This window comes from Bactrocera oleae, chromosome 3 (assembly GCF_042242935.1).
Source record: "Bactrocera oleae isolate idBacOlea1 chromosome 3, idBacOlea1, whole genome shotgun sequence".
NCBI classification, from domain to species: Eukaryota; Metazoa; Arthropoda; class Insecta; order Diptera; family Tephritidae; genus Bactrocera; species Bactrocera oleae.
The window spans coordinates 36,683,300-36,705,811 of NC_091537.1; the positions used below are offsets into that span (position 1 = coordinate 36,683,300).

Below are 22,512 nucleotides of genomic sequence, written 5' to 3' on the forward strand. Positions count from 1 at the left end.
TTAAGAGCATTCAATGGCGATAATAACATTAAAAAAAAATTACGTAAAAATTTTTATTACATGATTTTTGTTCTACCCCAGTGGGTACGAGGCGTTCCAAGAATATACCTATGGTAAATGATGCCTGTCGTAAGACGCGACTAAAATCCAACAGAGTAATAATTAAGTAAATAAATAATAAGAAAGCTCTTGCATATAGAGACAATTGATCAAAACCTATAAGGTTAAAAATTTTTATTTTTTTTTTACAGATAATGGAGATAATTATTATTTTTAATAATAATCATAACATTAGTGGCAACACTTTTGCATATCACACTAATACTAGTCGAAGGGGGGTATTCAATGATACAAACGGCGGACATAGAAATAGTTAAGAAATAAGTACAGTTATATACATTATAAATCCGAACAAAATTACAGAAATAGTTGAGCAGATTAAAGAAAATATCGGACTGCCAAATATTGAACATAAAGAAATTTTGTATAATGAAATAAAATATATAAAAGCAAAGATTACATCTATAACACCATATCACCATATATCAAAGAAAGAAAAGAGGCTTAATAAATATTGGGGGAACAGCCTATAAATGGATGTTTGGAGTTATGGATGATGATGACAGGCAAGACATCGTGGATCATTTGAAAATTATTGAAGAAAATGGCCATAATACTTGTACTATTGTAAACTTAAATAAACAAATAATAATTAATAAACATTTCAATAGATCATTAAACCTATTAAAAGATACTACAGAATCAGATAGGAAATAAATAATAAAAACTCTTAACAAAATAAATAAAGAAGAAAATAGAATAGAAAGAAAATTTTTGTTCAATGACCAAATGAACAAACTAAAGTTCATAGAAAATAAAGTTCAAGAAATACAAGAGAATATAGTGGCAGCTAAATATAATAAGGTACATCCAAGTATGTTAACTAAGGAAGAAATTGAAAAATACGAAATTGATTGTTATACCTTCTTTGAAACTAAAATTCAATTAATTACTCCATTGCCAAATAAAAATAAAATACAGATTAGTGAAAAAGAAAAAGATTGGCGAAAGCTATTTCGGTAACGAAGAAAATAAAGCATTTAAAAATTTAAAATTAAGTAAAAGCTGTATATTTATAAATACTTGTGAATTTATATACAAAACAACAACAAAACAACAACAAAACAACAATACAAAAGATAAGCGATTATACAATATTAATAAGAAATGCCAATAATGATACAATAAAACAGAGCTGCGATGATAGAAAAGTCGCACTAAAAATAATTATATAATTAAAGTTGTAAATTGTTAAATACATAACATAACAGATCCCATAGAAATACAATATAAGTACAATACAATAAAAAATAAAAATAAAGTCATCGAAAAATTATACTTCCCCTAAATACAGTCTAAAATTAACAAAGTAGTCAGGCAATGCAGAATATGTTCAGAAAACAAGTACGAGAGACATCCAAGCAAACCAGAGATAAAACCTACTCCGATTTCTGAATATCCAGGACAAATCCTTCATATCGACATGTTTATAACGGAAAACATATGAGTACTTTGTTAATGCTCCCCAGGACATGCAGTTTGCAAAATTGACTTCTCAGTACAAAAAAGAAATAGTTAAGGAGAACAAATCATCGACAATTATACAGAATCGGGCAGAGTGGTTCACAAAAGGCTTACAAAACGATGTTAAAAAAAAAAAACTAGTAAGGATGTTCTAAGTTCAGGTGTAACCCAAAATTTTATACTCTCGCAACATGCAAGGATCAAAGCTGGGAAATTGCTTTAGGTGTTAGCAAAATTTTATATTAAAGGAAGTTTTGATCCAATTCAACCCATTTTTGACACAAAACATACTATTATCGAAGTTTTAATTTTTTATTTTATTATATGAAATATATAATATAATATTATATATCCTTCACATTGACCGATATTTTCGGTAAAAAGTTAACTATAGGCACTGGGGTCCACATATTCAGTACCTAGGGGCTTGAACAGTTTTGGTTCGATTTAGAGATTTTTAGTCACCAGGTGGCACACTTTAAACGCATTATTCACGCAAAGTTTTACCCCGATACAATCATTGTTGCTTGATTTGCATAAGGAAATTGAAAGAATCAGATGGAATTTAAAATTGTGTTATATGGGAAATAGGCTTGGTTGTAATCCGATTTCGCCCATTTTCGCACTATAACATAGAAATATTAGAAGAATGTTATGTACTGAATTCGGTTGAAATCGGTTAATCAGATTGCAAGATATGGGTTTTCACCTAAAAGTGGGCGGGTCCTATAAAGTCATTTCATACCATCCCAGAGATAAAATTTAATGTCTCTGGCGTGCTTAGTGCTTGATTTATCGCGCTTTTAGTAGTTTCTAACAGTACCGTTATATGGGGAGTGGGCGGGGTTGTCCCCGATTTCACCTTTTTTCAAACTGTCGATAGGGGTGCTAAAAGCATTTGTTCCCACTAAATTTTGTTATTATAGCTTTAGCGGTTTAGGAGATATGCACATTAAACCTATTAGAGGCGGGACCACGCCCAAAATTTTAAACTGCAGATGCCTCTCCCTAATGTGATAATCTGTATCAAATAACAGTCTTGTATATTATTGTGAAGCATAGTTATGGCAATTTATTTGTTTTTGATTAAAGGCGTTTTATGGGCGTGGCAGTGGTCCGATTACGCCCATCTGCAATGCCAACCGTCTTACGGTACCAAGAAACATGTGTACCAAGTTTTATAATGGTAGCTCAATTTTTACTCAAGTTACAGCTTACACGGACAGACAGACTGGTAGACTCGTTTCTTCATCCTGATCATTTATATATACATAACGCTATATCTAAGTCGATTATTTTTAGGTAATACATACAACCGTTAGGTGAACAGAACTGTTATACTGTGTAGCAACAGTTGCGAGGGTATAAATGTTTTAATAACAAAAGAACAAACAAAAAAACTCAAAATTTTACACTTGACTCAATTACAGGACTATAACAATACAATACGACACATAGAGACTACACTTAACGAACAAATACCAAATCAACCCCTCAAACCCACACTGGCATCGCTCCTCGGTCAAGCGTCAAATTTTTTAAATAGAGTTAGGATAAATAAGGATAATAAGAAAAGATTATAAGATTTTATAGGATCCGCTGGGAAATATATTGCAGAAAATCCTGACCATAGCGACTACAATATTCTAATTGAAAAGATGAACAAGGTTAACAAACGAACAAATAAATAAAATATTTAAATTATTGGTGGCGAAGAAGAAGTTAAAATTGATTTAATAATAAAAGAAGAATTAATTAACATAGTTTATGTCATCCATTAGGTAAGTCTAATATAATAAATTCGTATATATTATCAGACAAAGAAATCGAAATTACGTAAAATTTTTAGAAAATGAAAATAATCCATTTACTAGTTTGCCGAAGTTAAAATTGCTTCCAACAGCGAAAGCATTGTTTATGTATTAAATCTGCCAACAACCGAAAAAAAAAAGATTTTAGGGCCTTAGAAGTAAGAGTGGTAAAGAAAAGGGATTTAAAAAATAAAATTGATCACAAAACAATTCCATTATGTGAAAATAAAATTTATGGAAAAATTAGCAATTGCAAATCGTATAGGTAATAATTTATATATTTTTCCAAGAAGTGTAGTGGTTGACATTACAAATGGCGCATGCATAGCACATTTGTTAAAAAGTAAAGTCGACAACTGCACAAAAATATATGACCAACATGTAAAATATAAAATTAAATGGATCATATTTGATTAAATATTTTAATACAAGTATTGAGATAAAAATCAAAACGTATTTTTCAAAACAAATAACAGAAATTAAGCTATTGCCCGCAATATTATAACCAATGACAATGCATAGCAAAATAGAAGAAATTTTATCTCTGAAATCAATCATTGTTTAGGAGACAAAATTACATTTACTTTACTATTAATTGTAACATCTATATTGATTGTAATGTCTGTACTCATAATTGTTCTGAGTAAACTTAAGCAAAAAAACTTAAAATAAATAAAGAAAGAAATCCCAACCAAGACAATATAGAAATCGGGATAAAAGGTTTACCAAAAGTTTGCTCAACTCCATCGAACGAAGATGCTCGAATTTGAGGGCGGAGGAGTTAACATATAAAAAATTGCGCAATGTTGCAACCGGTGTGGGCGACAACATATCAGGCATCAGAGGCGGTGCTGTTCCATGGACGGCGATTTTGATGAGGTTAGTGGCCACGTGCCACTACGAGGAGCGATTGGATGGGCTGTGATAGCCATAGTTCGGGGTATTGGATTTGCCCCAGGGCGCAGCACATTAACGGCCCAACGTATTGCTGCCGTTGGCGTTGGTGCATCTTCGTCCCTAATTATCTATATGGGAAAGAAGTTATTTAGATTATAAGTTTGTCGCATGATTGAGTTGTATCGTTATGTGGTGTAAATGGATCGTCAGTTCGATAGACCTTTACCGCATTTAGTTCTTTAATTTTTTATTATTAATTAATTTTAGCGGTTTTTGTTCTTTATACAGTTATTGCTTACGTTTGTACGGTATTATCGGCTGTGGGTAAGAAGCATAGCTTTATGAGCGGTCTAGTTAGTGTTCCGGTTTGCTTACAGAGATCGACTTCTAGGATGTGGTCGGAACCATGGTGAAGGTTTTATATTCGGTAGGGGAGAGGCAATCATCGTGTATTGGCATGCTCCAAGCTTTGGCGCCTTTTCTGGAGCTTTCCAGGAATGCCTCTTGTGGAAGTCCTTTAGATAATGTTCTTCCCATCGGCAGCTAAAATTGTTATGGAGAATTTTAATTCTTTCCCACTGGTTTAATTAGGATAGCGCCTCCACGTCTGGCTCAGGTATGGCCAGAATAAGTGCTCCTTTGAAAAATGCCCAGGAGTTAAGGAGGGATCTTGCGAGATGATTTTGATTGGCTGTGAATTCTGAACGGCTTCAATTCGAATTAATTAGGTCCTGAATTCTTCATAATTAAACTTGTAGTTTCCAGCTATTTTTGAAGTGGGATTTGAAGCTTTTTACAGCTGATTCCCATAAACCACACATATGAGGAGCGCTTTGGTTGATAAATTGCCAATAAATGTCTTGGGGAGCGAACTTCTGAACAATCTCAGGTAAGACAATAAACGTTTTGCCGTTGTCACTAATTATTTTTAAGGGAAAACCACGCCGTCCGATGAAGGGAGGAATGCCGCTAGAAAAGCTTCTGTCGTCAGATTTGTACACTCTGGGGCAAAATTTACCCATCGTAGGACGTGTATCTGTGAGATATCATTTAGATTGCTCTCGTATAGTGACCACTTTTCTGAACGAAGTGGTTTTACTTGTTCGTTCCAGTCGGTTCCATCTAGCTATAAATCTTGTTTTAGGATGCTTGCTTGTATCATAATTGGCGAACGCCATCCTGCCAGGTCGAATAGTTTTGCCACAGAGGACAGAAACTGAAAACTGGTCAGATATCGCATTCCACTGAATCCCTAGAGTTTCTGTTGTACTTTCCTTTTCGAATTTAAGGAAATTAGTATCCAACAAATTTTCATTTGGTATATTTTTTTTAATATTAGGGTGTTTCCTCGTTATCTTTTCAACGGAAACCCTGCGGCTTTGAGGGCTTGTACCACTTGTGATAGTCACTCGTAAGCTTGTGGAAGACTGTGACTTCCAGACAAGATTTCGCCTACATACTTTTGTGTTTTTAACACTTCGGTTGCCAGAGAAAATTCTGACTTGGTGTTTTCAACCAATTCGTGCAGTGTTCGAATGGCTAGATATGGTGCACAATTGACGCCAAAAGTAACTGTTTAATTTATAGTCGCGTAGGGGACTATTGGGGGATATTCGAAAATAATTCGCTGAAAATCGATCGTCTTTATGTACGACTATTTGTCTATACATTTTTTCGACGTCTCCGTTGAATACGTATTTGAATATACGCCCATTAAAATAAGTAGCATTAAATCTGGTTGAAGTGTATGTCCCGTAAATGGGATATAATTTAAGGAGTTCTCCGAGCTAGTGGATCTTGAGGCATTAAAGACAACTTTTACTGTAGTTGTTTTTTTGTCTGGCTTTACTGCTGCATGATGCTGCAAGTAAAATGAGTGGTAGTTGCAGTTTATAATTTTTTCGGATGTCATGTGGTCCAAATCGAGGTATTTTTCTAACACATTATCATATTCTGGCAATTTTCGAGATTTCGCACTTCGGAATTTGCTGTTGCAACTAAGCCCGTGGCTCTTTTCATATTTGCGCTGGGGTTGAACTCGGAAAAGTATTTATATGAAGCATAGAATGAAGTCGTTTAAGACAATAAACGCAATAGAACTTGCTTTCGCAATCTTAAAGTGAATGCGCATGTGACAAACAGTTTGTTCAAAGTCTTTTTGGTCTTATAAAATTGCTTCGATCGGTAATATTAATTTTTTTGAATTTCTCGCAAGATTTGAGCTTATGTTTACCTGTACATAGTTCGCATGATGTTTGTTTATACTTTTCGGATGTGAACGTTTGATGTTGAAGAAGCTTTAATTTAAATTTGTCTACCCTTTCAGCGATTTCGTACTGGGTAGTTTGGAAATCTTTCATTTGTTGCCAACTGGGGCACTTTCTTCGTGCTGAGAGCGATTGCTCCCATAGAAATAATGATTTTTCTGATGCATATGTTTACCAGTATAGGGTCCCAGCTATCTGTGGGAATATTTTGTGTCGATAAACCGACAAACAAATTGAAACAGTGGATTGCAGTTTGTTTAATTTCGAATTTTTGGCAAGTTCATTAGTATCGATATTTGTTTATCGACCAATATTCTTTCGTTTTCGTACTTTCGATTTAAGAGCTTCCCAAGCCAAATTGAAATTATCGTCATTTAATGCGAACTGATTTACTATTACGCCTGCTTGACCTTTTGTTTTGTATCGGAGATGATACAATATTTGTGCATTTGATAATTTTGGGTGGCTTATGTAAACGGTTGTAAACATGTCCTGGAAGGACGGCCATTGTTCGTAACCACCATGGAATATTTCTGCGTCACCTGCGGACAACTTGAGATGGATGTCTGAACTTGTCTTTTGACTTTGTACTTGTGACAGCTCTAATTGCTGATGCGGAGTAGGCGCAATTGCTTTAGTTAGTTTAATTGATCCGAAATCATTGCTTTAATTTCTTCAAGCTGGTCTAAGCAGTTTTCGTATTTGGCGTAAGCCGAGGATTTGAAATTTTCCGGTAGATCCGAGTCGTCAGATTCTATGATTGCGTCATATGCAGCTTGGAGGGATATACATATATATAACCGCAAACTCTTTTATGTTAATTAGAATTTTTAATTCGATTTAGTTGTTGTAGATACCGATTCGTCCTTGTTTTTAATTTGATTTTCTTTAAAATTTATTGACCACTTTTTATTTATTTATGTCCTTAATTAGGGGTATGTAGGTACACCCTAATGCGTGGACTTGTAAGTATGATTTAAGTTCTTGTGCAGTTGGGAGCTCGTTAAAGAGAGCGAGTATGCACGAATTATTTGTGGTGAAAAGTTTTATACGCAATCAGCAAGCAGGATTGCTTCAAGTATTGTGGGATATATGCCAAAGTGGACTTTGATTATAAAACATAAATTTAGTTTTAACTAATATGTATGTATATACATATATTGTTCACAATTGTGTATTTTTACACAATATAATATGATTTTATTAAATAATACGCGTTTTATTTACCGAACCGTGTTTATGCGAAATGTTTCGATTGGCTTTCGTATGGTTGTACCCTATGTACATATGTAATAAAAGTCCCAATATAATGGCTACACACATATCTTTATTTCTAATTCCAACAACTTAACACTTATTGCTCGTTATTCGAGCTGACAACTTCTTGCTTATGTCTCAATTGTTCCTATCACGACAAAACTCTCACTAGAACTGTGTTTGCTGCACAATCCGGCAGCCCTTATATAGTAAATCTGTAACAAAACATTGCTTCTAGAACATTCTGGAAACTACGAATTCGCTAACTAGTTGCTTCTGGCAGTTTATCGTTGATTCGATTTTGTTCTATCATCCGTGTTCGTCACACTGCCCTCCATCTAAGTCTGATCGTCTCGATTAGACATATTTGCGATACCAAACACAAAGCTTTTATGTCCCCCATTTCGTCTTCTAGGCTGGTGCTGACATCGTTATCCGTCCTTCTCTTCTTGGAGTTGATTCCATCCGTTTTCCGGATACTCAGTTTCTGGTACATCCCTTGATTTAAAGGGATCAGAACGTAACTCCATTGGAACACCGAATCTCGTTACCCACTTGTTGATAAATGCCTCCGCCACTGATTCAGTATCTTGGTTAGGAATTGTGTATACTTGTGGCCATTCGTTGAAATGGTTCTTGACTACCAAAACATAACTATTTCCTAATTTATTGGTGGGGAATGGACCATCTTCATACACGCCTATTTTCTCAACTGGCGCACGCGAATTGTGCTGTTTCATCTGCCCATGACTCCTGGACCTTGATCCTTTAGCTACAATGTTCAACCAGTCCAATAAAACCTTTGCTTCAAATTGTCCAAAGATTTCATGTCTCTCAAGTGCCCTCCTCTTGGACATTTGTACTGCACGTTAAGAACATCAGGAATTCCAATCCTTGGAACAACCATAAGTACTCGGAAGGTTTGCCCATTTTCGCTTTTCCATACTCGATACAAGCAGCCATACACTAACTTTAAACTGCTCCGTTCTGCCCAATATAATTTTTTTGACTGGCCTTCCTGTAGTTATTTCTCCAATCGTTGTACATTGGCTCAACTCCACTTCATGTAATGCACTTTCCAATTCTGGATATTCTTGCGCTGACATATGCATGTCGAGCTCTTTCGGTGCTGACGACTTTGCTGAAAAACTTTCAAAGAAGGATTCCAACGCAGTATAAATAACCTCTACTGAACATTCTGGACCTTTTTTCAAAGAGTCATCCGTTCCAGGTTTAATTTTATCCTGCTCTTCCACCTGTGCTGGTATACACGCTTCTTGCTCTTCCAACAGTAAGGACGCTTGTGCTGGTATACAAGCTTCTTGCTCTTCATACTGTGAAGACCCTGGTTCACACGCTTTTTCCACTTCCAACTGTGAGGATACCTGCGCTGATATATGCACGTCCAGCTCTTTCGATGCTAACAACTGTGCTGAAAAATCCTCAAAGAACGATTCCAACGCAGCACAAATAACCTCTACTGAATATTGAGTCACTTCCTTCTCTTGTTTCTTCGTTGTCTCTTCCTCTAATTCCGGTTAAAAGACATATTCCTCAACATTAAAGTTCTTTGCTTCCATGGCTCTTCTTAACCGCGACTGTAATTTGGACTTTACTCCCTTTGTTGCCAAGCCACGTTTTTGCAGCTCCTTTTTCAGTTGTGGAATCTTCAGATCGTTAAACTTGGCCATTTTCAAACAATTCTCTCTTTGGGAATTTATTTGACAATCCCACTTCTGACACCAATTGTAACGGATTCCTCGATAAATCGTCTACCTGTAACTCACTCTTGAGTTCGATCTCTGGATTGTTAAATAAAAGTCCCAATATAATGGCTGCACACATATCTTTATTTCTAATTCCAACAACTTAACACTTATTGCTCGTTATTCGAGCTGACAACTTCTTGCTTATGTCTCTATTGTTCCTATCACGACAACACTCTAACTAGAACTGTGTTTGCTGCACAATCCGGCAGCCCTTATATAGTAAATCTGTAACTAAACATTGCTTCTAGAACGTTCTGGCATCTACGAATTCGCTAACTAGTTGCTTCTGGCAGTTTATCGTTGATTCGATTTTGTTTTATCATCCGTGTTCGTCACAATATAATCGTAAAAGAGAGATTGGAAATAGCAGGTAATGGCAATTGTCTGTAAGTTCTGTATGTAAGTACGTAGTAAAGTTGGTAATTGTATGTATAAACATTGAAGAGGCATATCTACATATGTAAAATACAATATGTGATATACGATATTAAATATTTAATATGGAAAAACACATATGTATGCATACGTAAATTATGCACGCTGTAATTAAATATATGTAGGTATATGTAATGTTTATATACATAAGTACTCCTTTATGTATGTATATATTAATTTTTTTATACTCTCGCAACTTGTTGCTACAGAGTGTAATAGTTTGTTCACCTAACTGTTGTTTGTATTACCTAAAACTAATCGAGTTAGATATTTACAAATGATCAGGATGAAGAGACGAGTTGAAATCCGTGTGACTGTCTGTTCGTCCGTCTGCCCATCCGTCTGTACAAGCTGTAACTTGAGTAAAAAACAAGAAAAAACGTTAACTTCGGCTGCGCCGAAGCTATAATACCCTTCACAGGTGCATTTCGTTTAGTAACTACTATATGTATGACTACATTTGAAAACGTAATCGGCCAACGGTATGCATCCAACTGAAAACAGATTGTTTAATATAAAGAATCTTCTATTCGAATTTATGCTAGAAGATTAGGTAAATAGACCTTTCAGACATTTACATAAATTTAAATTTTTTAAGCTGATGGATTTTTATTCATACTAAATTAATGGAAAACAAAAACAAATTATTATATTTATAGAAAATAGAAAATATATAACATATTATATAATAATATTTATTATTCTATAATATGTTATATATTTTCTATATATATATTTATTATTCTATAATACTTTTTTATATAATATGTAAGTTACAATAATGACATCTATGACTTACACTTTATATTATAATACAAACTTATATTTAATAATATTGAATATAACATATATCTATATATTATATATTATATAATATAACTATTTTCTAAAGCTTAAAAATATTCCGTCATGATCACTATATGGTGTTTCATATGTGATACATGATGTCATTGCAGGATCCATGTTAGCCAATGAAGATTGAAATCCTAACTGTTGTAATCCAGCCTCCAAATCGTCAGTGCTTGATCTTCACGCTGGCGCATTATTTCAGTGAGTTCAAAGTAATTGTACTGTAAGGATCATTCCTATTAGGTGCAAATATCCAACGATCTTCTACTGACGGCAGCTGCTTTAAGTCACCAAACACGATAATTGGTATGCCTCCAAAGTAAGCGCTGCTCCTGAAAATTTGCTTTAGCCTAGTATCTGAATATGCAAACATCTTTGCTCCAACTATTGAAATTTCGTCAATTATAATAAGCCTAATGAGATTGGCATGAATAGTGTTTAATGTGTCACTATTCAGTGGTTGACGGGAAGTGAAAAAACCGAATGAAGAGTTAGGCCTCCAAATCCAAATGCTGCTTTGCCAGTGGGTGCGCAGAGTAACACCTTGGCTGTTTCGGGGTTGGTTCCTGGTACACTGTTAACTCGCAATGTCAACGATTGGTATATAGTCGGTTTAAGCCGACTCTTGACCACTCCAGCACCGCCTCTGACATATTCGAAGAAGATTTCCTTTTTACAGACATTGTGCATTACATGAGCAAAGTATTCCCTCTGTTTGTTGTTAAGTGACGGCACCATTGCCAGTAAACCGTCTTCTAATATTAAAGGTGGGAGTTTAATTAATCGAACCTCCTCTTCCTCTGTATTGTTGTTCTCTTGGAAAACATTAACGTCTAATGGTTGTTCTGGAATGGCTAGAGCTCTGAATTCAGGATCTAAAAGTTGTGAGGCAGCTCGATCATCAGCTGTTTCTTCCGCTGTAACATGAAGGTTTTTAAAAATTAGTTCAAATTCGTTCGATGTGTGCATTGCACACTCAATTTGTGTGCATTGCAAACACGCTCGACATCATTATTCAATAGGTCTGTTTCCTCATTTCTCCATGGGTGAAACATCATGGCGGTTTCTCTGAAGAAATCGGCTCTTGAACTTTCAACGCTAAAACGTTTCCAGCGAAGAATAAGGGCTTGCTTCCTTTTCCTTAAAAATCCTGATCAATCCTTTAATGCCATTGGAAGTGCAGCTATCGTGTCATCCTCGTTTTCTACTTCGATGTAGTCTTATTTTGCAAAATCTGAACCATGCTGCAAAATCTGCTAAGCATAGTTCTTCCAATTGATCGGGCCTTTGAGAGTAGTGCTCCAGCACACTCGGCACATGCTATATATCCGTAGAGTCCTCCTGTAAAGCATTTAACTCATGTCTGGGCTTTATCAGCTCGATTGTGTGGATGTGATGTGTTTATAAATATTTCCCCATTACTGGCTTCTGATGGATGCAGTCCCAAAATATTATAAGTTGCTTCTTGAGCCGATATTTCCGATCCGTTTACAAATTTGTTTCCGATGTGCTGCAATTTTCTTTTAATGGAGAAATTCCCTGCATTTATTTCCTCCATGGCTTGTCTCAGTAGTGTTGATACTCTTTTATTGGATTTAGTTATTGTATATAATTAATGATATAGCTGCAGCAAGCGTATGCGTCCAGAATGAATTGAATATCCATATTTGCTCTCAATTTAAGTATATTTTTATTATAGGCATTCAGAAGTCGGTCTGAAAATTTTCTCTTTAGGAAAATGTGTGCCTTTTTTACAGATGAGCGGAGAGCAAGCTTATATCCTTCATAATCAGTGTTGATTCGCTCATCCGTCAAAAAATTTTCGAAGCAGTTCAACCGTGTTATTTCTTCCTTTGGGAGATCCGTTTGAGTTAATAGTTCCTGTATTTTTTGGAATTGAACTTTGTGTTGCTCAATCCTTTCTCATTCTCCAAAGGGAAAAGTATTTCTGTCTGTGGCGTCGGCGGATATGGCATGTTGAATAGGCAAACTTGCTTTCCATGTAGGTCTCTTAGGCAAGCTCGACCATGTCTGTGTTCTGAATGAATTCCAGTAAATCCAAATCATCCCCATCGGTTGTGATGTGTCGGTCGATGTATGTTTCAACTTGATGATTCCATCACTTTCCAATTGTGGTGCGTCACTTAGCCAGTACATGCCATGACAATGTGGTGATCCCCTATGCTGGAATTCAATTCTGTAATAGTAACGGACTACTACATGCTCACCAAACAGTCCGTTTTGTAATAATTTTAGCATTTCGCCGAATCGATGGTCGAAATACCTGGAACATGTAACGGCTTCCGAAATATCTACTTTATCTACCAGTTTCTTCAATATGACCAACAGCTCAGGCCATTTTGTTTCTGCAGCAGACATTGTAATAAAAAATGTTGGCAAACCAAACTGACGGATCATGGCTAAAACTTTCTTCTTTTCAGCCTCCCAATGTGCAGGTGAGGATCGAAGTCTTTTGAGTACATAATAGCCGTCATCATGCTGGATAAGGTTGCTGACAAAATTTGCATCCCTCACATTTGCAACAGTTATATTCCTTCGCACAGAACGCCGATCATAGCATCGAATTTCAGAACGTGCAATTTTACTGTAAGTTGTTGTGGATGCCCTATTCTTTCCGCAGTAAATCGTTGGATACGATAACTCCTGAGCATCGTCGTCGGTTGTAACGTCCCTGGGGCATCTACCATTTCCTGATGCCATTGCAATCCGTTCAATGGATTTGTTTTCACCGGGTTCATTGTCCATTAAAGTCTCCTGACCACCTGGATTTAATTCTTCTTCCATTTCAAGCGGTACATTTTCCTGACGGGCTTTGAGCAGGTCTCTTACTTCTGCGTGATCTGCAGGATCCGCAATAAATGGCACAGTTTCCCCGTTTCCAACATTTGCTAGCCAATCACTTGATATTTGTATATTATGCTTAACGTAGAGTATGTACCCAGCAGATAGTTAAGTGCCTCCAAAATTTTTGCTGGTCGCACTGTCTCCGTCATAAAATTTTGCTCATATTCCAATCGACGTTTCAAGTGCACTTGAATAATATGGCTGTTGTTAAATCTTCGTGGCAGCATGGTGACTGTCTCTAGAACACAAATCGGAATATTCACCACTGCTCCACGAATAGCACATTGTCGTTCATATCCAGACACGTTAAATCCTGAAGGCATTCCGGAATATCCGGAAACTCCAATTCTTCCGAGAGACAGATATTTGGTATCTTGCCTTTCCTAACAATCCGATAGCATGTGTTGCAAAAGTTGTACTTTTGGTTCGAAGACGGAAATTTTGATGACAGATAAAACACTTTTCTAGCATCTTCTGAGGGCGTAAATTTTGTTGAAGTCTGACGCTTTTCTAGTTTTTTCACTTTTCGTTATCAACATATCAAAGATATTGGCAGCTCGACGTTAACGATGACGTTCTTGTTCTTCTAGCTGTGCATCAGGAAAAAGTTCACGACGTCTTCTTATATTCCTCCTGATTTGCCTTTCGCTTTCTAAATGACGATTTGCGGGATCCGATCTATGCAATTGTACTCTTTCCAACGTTGATTCCTGCATGTTTTCAAGGTGTTGCCTGATTTGCTGGCGGGTCACTCTTCTTTGAGAAGAATTTAAAATTTCCTCACGACGTCTTCTTATTGGATCTTCTCGACGACTCCTCCTCAATGCTGCATCTCGTTGCCTTTCTTCTTCTCTTATTATTGGATTCTGGCGCCGCACAGAACGTTCCATTGTGTCGCGCTCCTGCTCCGCTGTCCTATATTTAGGATTCATTCGTCTGTTTGAATGTCCAACTATGTCTCGCTCCTGCTACGCTGCTCTGTATTCAGGATTCATTCGTCTGTTTGAGTGTTCCGCGGTGTTGCGTACCTGCTCATCAGCTCTATATTTCGAAATCAAACGTCTATTTGAATGACTGATCGTATCACGCTCCTGTTGTGTAGCTCTGTGAAGTTGGTTCTGTCGTCTATTGGAATGTGCAAAACTGTCACGAGTTCTTTCCTCATTGCGATACTCCAAATTTGAGCTGCGTAGTTCTGCAATATAGTCAGCGTTCCTCCGTCTATTATTTTCCAAATTTTGACTATATTGTCGTCGGCTTCGATTCAGAGCATTTTGAAAGTTGTTTGCGTTGTTGAAAGTTTAAGCTGCTCATGTAAACTGAAGTGAGCCGATGTGTTGTGCCGTATTTATTGAATATCTTAGAGCCCGACTTCACGTCTGTAAACTCTTTTGCCCTTTTTGGTGTCATCAAGCAACTTTCGTAGGAATATTAAGGCGTTAATTACAAAAGGTGAAAAACCTTTTTTACCTAAATTATACTTTCTACCTGTTCTTGGAATTATGTTTATTTCCTACCTACTCGTCTACCTATGTTTTGTTTTGTACCTACCCAGCAGTTAATTAGGGTTTTACAACGGGATAATTATATTTACATAGTTGTTCTCTATTATTATTAATAAATAAGAATATATCTTGAAAAATTACGGATTTATTTATTTTATGGGTAACTAAATAATATTCTCTATTATTATTAATAAATAAGAATATATCTTGAAAAATTACGGATTCATTTATTTTATGGGTAACTAAATAATATTTTTGTTCCTTGCTCTTATGTATATATTTTTAACATTATTTTCTACTTATCTTCATACAAAATTTCATTAGATCGGTCAGTTTGTATGGATAACTATATACTTTAGTGTCCGATCTGAACAATTTTTGCGGAAATTTCATTATTACCTTAGACAATAACCCATGCCAAAGTTTGTAAACATATCTTGTCAAATGAAAAAATTTACTATGTAAGCACTTGATTCCGATCGTTCAGTTTGTATGGCAACTATATACTATAGTGATCCGATCTGAACAATTTCTTCGGAGATTACATTTTTGCCTTAGACAATAACCCATGCCAAATTTCGTAAACATATCTCGTCAAATGAAAAAAATTACCATGCAAACACTTGATTCCGATCGTTCAGTTTGTATGGCAACTATATACTATAGTGATCCGATTTGAACAATTTATAAATAAGTCGTGCCAAATTTCGTCAAATAAAAAAGTTTCCCATACAAGTACTTAATTCTGATTGTGTATGGCAGCTATATGCTATAGTGGTCCGATTTCGGCCGTTCCGACAAAAATAATTAATATACCCTGTTCAGGGTATAATTAGATATCTTTATGGAACTTGGTATACATGTTTCCTGGTACCGTTGTGTGAAAATGGATGAAATCGGGTGACAACCCCGCCGACTCCCCATATAACGGTACTTTTAAAAACTACTAAAAGCGCGATAAATCAAGCACTAAACACGCCAGAGACATTAAATTTTATCCCTGGGATGTTATGAGATGTCTTTATAGGAACCACACTAAAATTAGACATTGGGTGTGGCGCGATGGTCTTGTGATCCGCTTAACTGATTTCAACTATGTTCGGTACATAAAATTCTTCTTATATTTCTATGTTATTATGCGAAAATGGGCAAAATCGGATTACAACCACTTCTATTTCCCATATAGCACCATTTTAAATTCCATGTGATTCCACTTTCCGCTATGAAAATCAAGCAAAAATGATTGTATCGGGTTAAAACTTTGCGTGAATAATACGTTTAAAGTATGCCACCTTGTGACTAAAAATTGTCTAAGTCGAACGAAAAATGTTCAAGCCAATAGGCACTGAATATGTGGACCCCAGTGCCTATAGTTGACTCTTTACCGAAAATATCAGTCAATGTGTAAGATATAATATGTAATTGAAATTCATATATTAAAATAAATTAATGAAACTCTTGATAATAGTATGGTTTTGTGTCAAAAATAGTTGAATCGGATCAATACTTCCTTTAATAAAAAATTTGCCAACACCTGAAGTCATTTCCCGAGCTTTGGTCCTTGCAAGTTGCGAGAGTATAAAATGTTCGGTTACACCCGGACTTAGAACTTCCTCACTTGTTTGCTTAGTACACTGGGCAGCACTTTGGATGGTTTTTTTGTTGTTTTTTAACACTGCTCTGTAATTGTTCGTCACTTTAGCTGTGGTTTTTTTTCTTTTTTTTCACTGTTTCACTGCACTTTGACTTTGTGGTCACTTTATATACATATGTAATTATATAATTTTGGACTTTTGTTTCCTTGTTGTTTTTTTTTTTTTGGTTTTTAATCTATAGGGCCTTTCTTTTAGGCTCGAAGGACCATGTATCTTTTCCTTCGAACCTTTTAAATTAATTCACTCACCACTCTTTTTTGGTTAATAACGCAACAATTTTATTCAAAATAAATTATATTTAAAACCACTCAACGAGAAAGTTGCAGACTGGAAGAACTTTAAACACAAATACTCAACCTTCACCCAACTACGTGAAAAAATACCCCAACAATATCTCGCGGCAACAAGCAAGCAAACGTGCAAATTTGAGGGTCGGGCACACGCAAATCAATCACTACGAATATTTAACGTTTACGTTAGTATTATATTAGTGTATCGGGGTCGATGTCTACAGTAGCCTGTACTCTTTTCTTACTATTAACACAGGTATAATATGTATTACCATTTATTTTCCTTATACAATAGTAATAATAATAGTAATAATAATAATAATAGTAATTTTATCGTTGGACTCGCGCAACTCTAAATCTAAAGTTATAGCTTTAGATGTTGAAGAAGAGCAAATTTACTCAAAACACTAATTTTAGTCGGAATAGGGCAACGAATCGGCTGCGGATGTTCGCAATACTAACCAAAATCCCTTAATTATACCCTAAACAGGGTATATTAAGTTCGCCACGAAGTTTGTAACGCCCAGAAGGAAAGGTCTGAGATCCTATAAAATGTATACATAAATGATCAGCATGATGAGCTGAGTTGATTTAGCCATGCCCGTCTCTCTGTCTGTCCGTCTGTCTGCATATATACAAACTAGTCCCTCAGTTTTTAAGCTATCGATCTGAGATTTCGCAAATGCCCTTTTCTCACTAAGAAGCAGCTCATTTGTTGGAACGGCCGATATCGGACCATTATAGCCTATAGCTGCCATACAAACTGAACAATCGGAATCAAGTGCTTGTTTGGAACACTTTTTCATTTGACGAGATATCCTTATGAAATTAGGCATGAGTTATTATCTGCAGCAGCAATTTAATCTCTGGAAAAATTGTTCCCTATAGCATATAGCTGCCATACTAATTGAACGATCGGAATCAAGTGCTTGTAAATAGCCCTTGTATTTGTGAATGGTATTATAGCTTCGGTGCAACCGAAGTTAACGTTTTTTCTTGTTTTAGTTGTTGTTTGTAAAAGTTACAAACATTTTTGTAAAAAAACAACAGCTCTCATCTGGCATAAGCAGCACACACACATGTCAATATGGCAGCCAAATTGCTGAAGCCCAAATTTATCGTAAATCATATAACAACAACATTTTCATTCAAGAATGCAGGCGTACTCTTAACAAGCGAAGTTGACTTCTTCATAAAAGTAAACGCTATACACATCTCCACGAGCATGCGTTGCCTACAAGCCAAAAACTAAAGCTAAAAATCATAAATTGAACAAGTTTACGATATTTCTTCTGAAAGGGAAAAGTGTCAACCCAGCAAACCCGCAAACACAGAAAAAAGTGACACAAATGGAAACATAGCTCTTGTCGATTTGAAATATTTTAGAATTCCCAAAAACTTTTTTATGTCTCGCAAAAATTTGCGTCGATATATTATATTATATATGCAAGCTCATACATAAACATACATATTTACGATGGTTTATTGGCAAGAGCGGCAAGTGAAGCGGTGGCAAACGGTGATCGTTCGTTTGCTTTTTCGGCGCAGCTCGGATTTTCTACCAACAACACAATGTTGTGACGGTTTTTCGTCGCGTCAGTCTTCGACACATTGACTCTTTGATATGAAAACAAAAAATGTGATCTTCGGCCATTGGTTGTCCGTGTCAACGGAGATTTCGAATGAAGCAATTAGTGTGCATATTTACCTACAAATGTTGCAGGTAGACAGATATACAAACCTTATGCTTTGTTTCATATTTGTTTACATGCACACACAATTATATACATACCTATGTATATATGAGCATATGTGCGTCCGCTTGGTCTTTTTAGATGTTATCAAAACTTTTAATGACCAAAGCAAATGTATTACTTATAAAACATACATAAATTAAATATTTAGGTAATAATACAATCCATACTTCATTATATATTTCAGGAGATTTTAATTTCATCATGAAATAGGTAAATTTGAACACAGATTATAGTATATATACAGTGGGCGACAAAAGTCTACGTACGGACCCATATTTTTTATGTCTTGCTGAATGTAAAAATAATATGGAAAAAGTAATGAGACAGTTTTGTTTTAATTACATTTTCAATAGGAAACTATAAAAAGAATTTATTCCACTACAAGCATAAAAAACTGTTCACAAAAAAACTAAAAAAACCATTAACAAAACTCTACGTACGGCATGTACTTGTATGGTATACTTTATGTTCTTGTTGCGAACTAGAAAGTAACGGTAAAGCACCGTTTCTTATAATTTTGTGATTATGCTTTACATAAGACTTTATGTTAATCACATTTCGATATTTCGCGTATAGTTTACACCACGTATAGTTGTCACAACGGCTCCTCGGAAAGAAATTTCAACTGAAGTGCGAAAACTAGCTGTGTTAGAATGAAAACACGTCAAGTGGACCTCCCATTTTCCACTTGATCATCGAATTTGAATGTGAGTATTTTTTCATAAAGTAGTCATCATGAGCAAGTAATCCCCCCGCTCAGTTTTTTTAAATTTTAATTTTAACAATTTTTTTTTAATTAAAAATTTTTACTACTTTTAGTTAAAAAATTAATAATTAGAAAACTATTAGTGATTTTTTAATGCAATTTTCAGGAGTTATAGTTCAAAACTTGTACTCTGAGAAAATATATATGAATTAAAATAAATTTTTTTTATTATACTCTGTAGCAACAGGTTGCGAGAGTATAAAAATCCATAATTTTTTCACCCCATATTTTTTTCTATTCATTATAAAACATCTAATTAACATTACAATTCTTGTTTTAAATAAAATGATATTCGAACTAAATCATTTGCGGTTAAAATAATTAAATATGAAGGCATTTTAATATTTTATGTCCCAGTGCCTATGTGAACAAAAAAATAATATCTCGAGGCATCCGTAATTTTGTTGATAATTAATCATGAGCCTCGTTAAGAACTGCTGCAATCCATTTAACAAAAAAAATTATAAAAAAGTCATTAAAAACTTAGTTTTAATAACAAAAACCCGCGCTCATGATTTTAAAGATTTTATTGAGAATTATATATGCATTTCAGGACATTTATTCACCGATAATTCACCAAGAATTTCAGGTTTTCGGCCTGAATAAATAGTCCGTTAACACACGACTAAGTTAGCCACTGAGTTAGCAGTGCGACCAGAGAGGAATGTTCATTCCAGAACAGTTCAAAGGGCTTTAAATGACATTCCTTATCCCTCTAAAAATAACCCCTTAATCAGTGAAAAGAACCGAAAGCTTCGCTTAGAATTCGCTCACAAGTATAAAGGTAAAGACCTTGATCTCTGGAGATAAGTTTTATTCACAGACGAATTCAAATACAACATTTTTGGTAGTGATGGAAAAGCTTTAGTTTAGAGAAGAGCTAATACAGCAATGATCCCCAAACACCTCATCTCTACTGTCAAGCTTGGCGGTGGAAATGTCATGGCTTGGGGCGCTGTCGCTACATCTGGAGTAGGAAACTTAGTTTTATGGAGGGGAACATGGATCTGTGATACCAAAGAATGTCTATAAATTAAATGCAGATTTGCGAATTTTAAATAAAAGATCTGTAAGCGGACATTTTTTAACATTGGAGTTAGTGTTATTTTTCTTATTTCACAGTGAAAACTGTGAACCTAACTAATTTGTGCCAGTGCTCCATGCTATTAAAAGAATGCAGACAGAGGACGTGCTTATAGAAATGGTAAAAAAGATCTTGGTGAGTAATTATAGTTTTTATTTAGTATTTTGCTGGTGCATGTTGTTGTTTATGGATTTATTTCAATTTTGAGTGCTTGAATTTATTATTTAACTTATTTTGTATGAATATTATATTAAGTCTTTTATTTTATTTATATTCGCTCCATTCCATATATTTAATTTTATCTAACAGATGCCATGCCGAGTACTAGTACCATTCAAGGTGGTGAACCTGTATCTGAAAATATTGTTACAGCAAAACTTTTACATACAGCAACGAAATACGGAATGATGCCGCAGGTATCGTCAAAAATGCAAGCGGCTAAAATACGTTTATAAACTGTTAAAGTCATGATGAAGAGGGAATTGATAATAGAATGATTGAAAATAATTAAAAAATGGATCAATATGACTCAACAATTATAAAATATTGTTTTCAGCTTTTAATATGTGTATATCATCTAAATAATTGTTAAGTATTATGTATGTCGTACTCTAAGATACATAATTCAATAAAAATATTGGTGGGAATGTCTATAGTGTGAAAAAAAGTTTCACTTTTGCCGTGGTTTCATTTGTTGTTATCGATAATACCGAACTTCGATACTTCACCTAAAATGCAGTTGAGTTGTAAGCCGTATATCCCGTTTCCTTATTTAATGCTAGTAAATGTGGGTTTTGGTTGTTTTCATGGAATATTCTGCGTTCTTGACTTTCTGTCAAAAACTTTGAGCGACCATCGCGGACGTGAACGATTCAGTGACGTGGAAGCCAAATCGTGAATACCATGACTGTTTGTTTGATGATAAGCAATATTTCGTCTTGTTCTCATTCACAACCAGACCCATACGCTTCGCTGACTTATCTAGTCTGGAAAAGCATAACTAACGGCGCGGTTTTTGAGGCCAATGAGGTCAATATCAAAAAAATAGGCTGTTTCTTTTCGTGCTGTCAAAGGCTACTTTAAAATCGACAAAAAAGTGGGGTGTGTCGATATTCTTTTCGCGGGTCTTTTCCAAGATTTGGCGCATGGTGAAAATGGTCTTGAAACCTTCCGTTGGTCGCCACATCTTTTCGAAGAATATTCGAGTATAACCCCTGTCTGCCAGTTTCTCAAACTTTTCATAGTCACGCAAATAAGCTTTGCGCTTCCCTCTTCAATTCGCGGTATCTACCTCACCCTACATTAATTCTAAGGACCGGTAGGTACTTTTACTAGTTATATATACAGTTATTGTGGAAACAATGATAGATTTGTTAACTAATTTGGTTTTTCAATAGTTTTATAGGTGTAATCTGATTCAGGGGAAAGATTAAGAGATTTGGAATTTTCATCATCCAACGTTATAATTGCTACTAATGCAAACTCATGACACTCAATCTGGGGCAGCTCGGCTGTGAATTAATAAGTTAAGTCAACATTTGCATCTATTGTGAATATGTTTATTTGTAAGAGCAGAGAGGATATAGGTATTTCTCCAAAATGTCAACCTCACCTTCACGTAGTACCCCCTGTTCAAAACGAGGCTCAAACGACTGAATAAAGGCGGTATAAACTGAACACCAGTAGGAACGATATACCTTCTCTCGGCCAACAAGAAAGCA

General features: G+C 35.4%; 1 long non-coding RNA gene across 1 annotated transcript; it reads left to right on the forward strand.

Moving 5' to 3' along the window:
• The first annotated feature begins 19,388 nt into the window (after positions 1-19,388).
• Positions 19,389-21,446, forward strand: LOC138856014 (uncharacterized). Its single transcript, XR_011395172.1, has 3 exons — positions 19,389-19,648; positions 20,261-20,926; positions 21,101-21,446. It is a non-coding gene; the product is annotated as an uncharacterized lncRNA (long non-coding RNA).
• Positions 21,447-22,512: the final 1,066 nt, after the last annotated feature.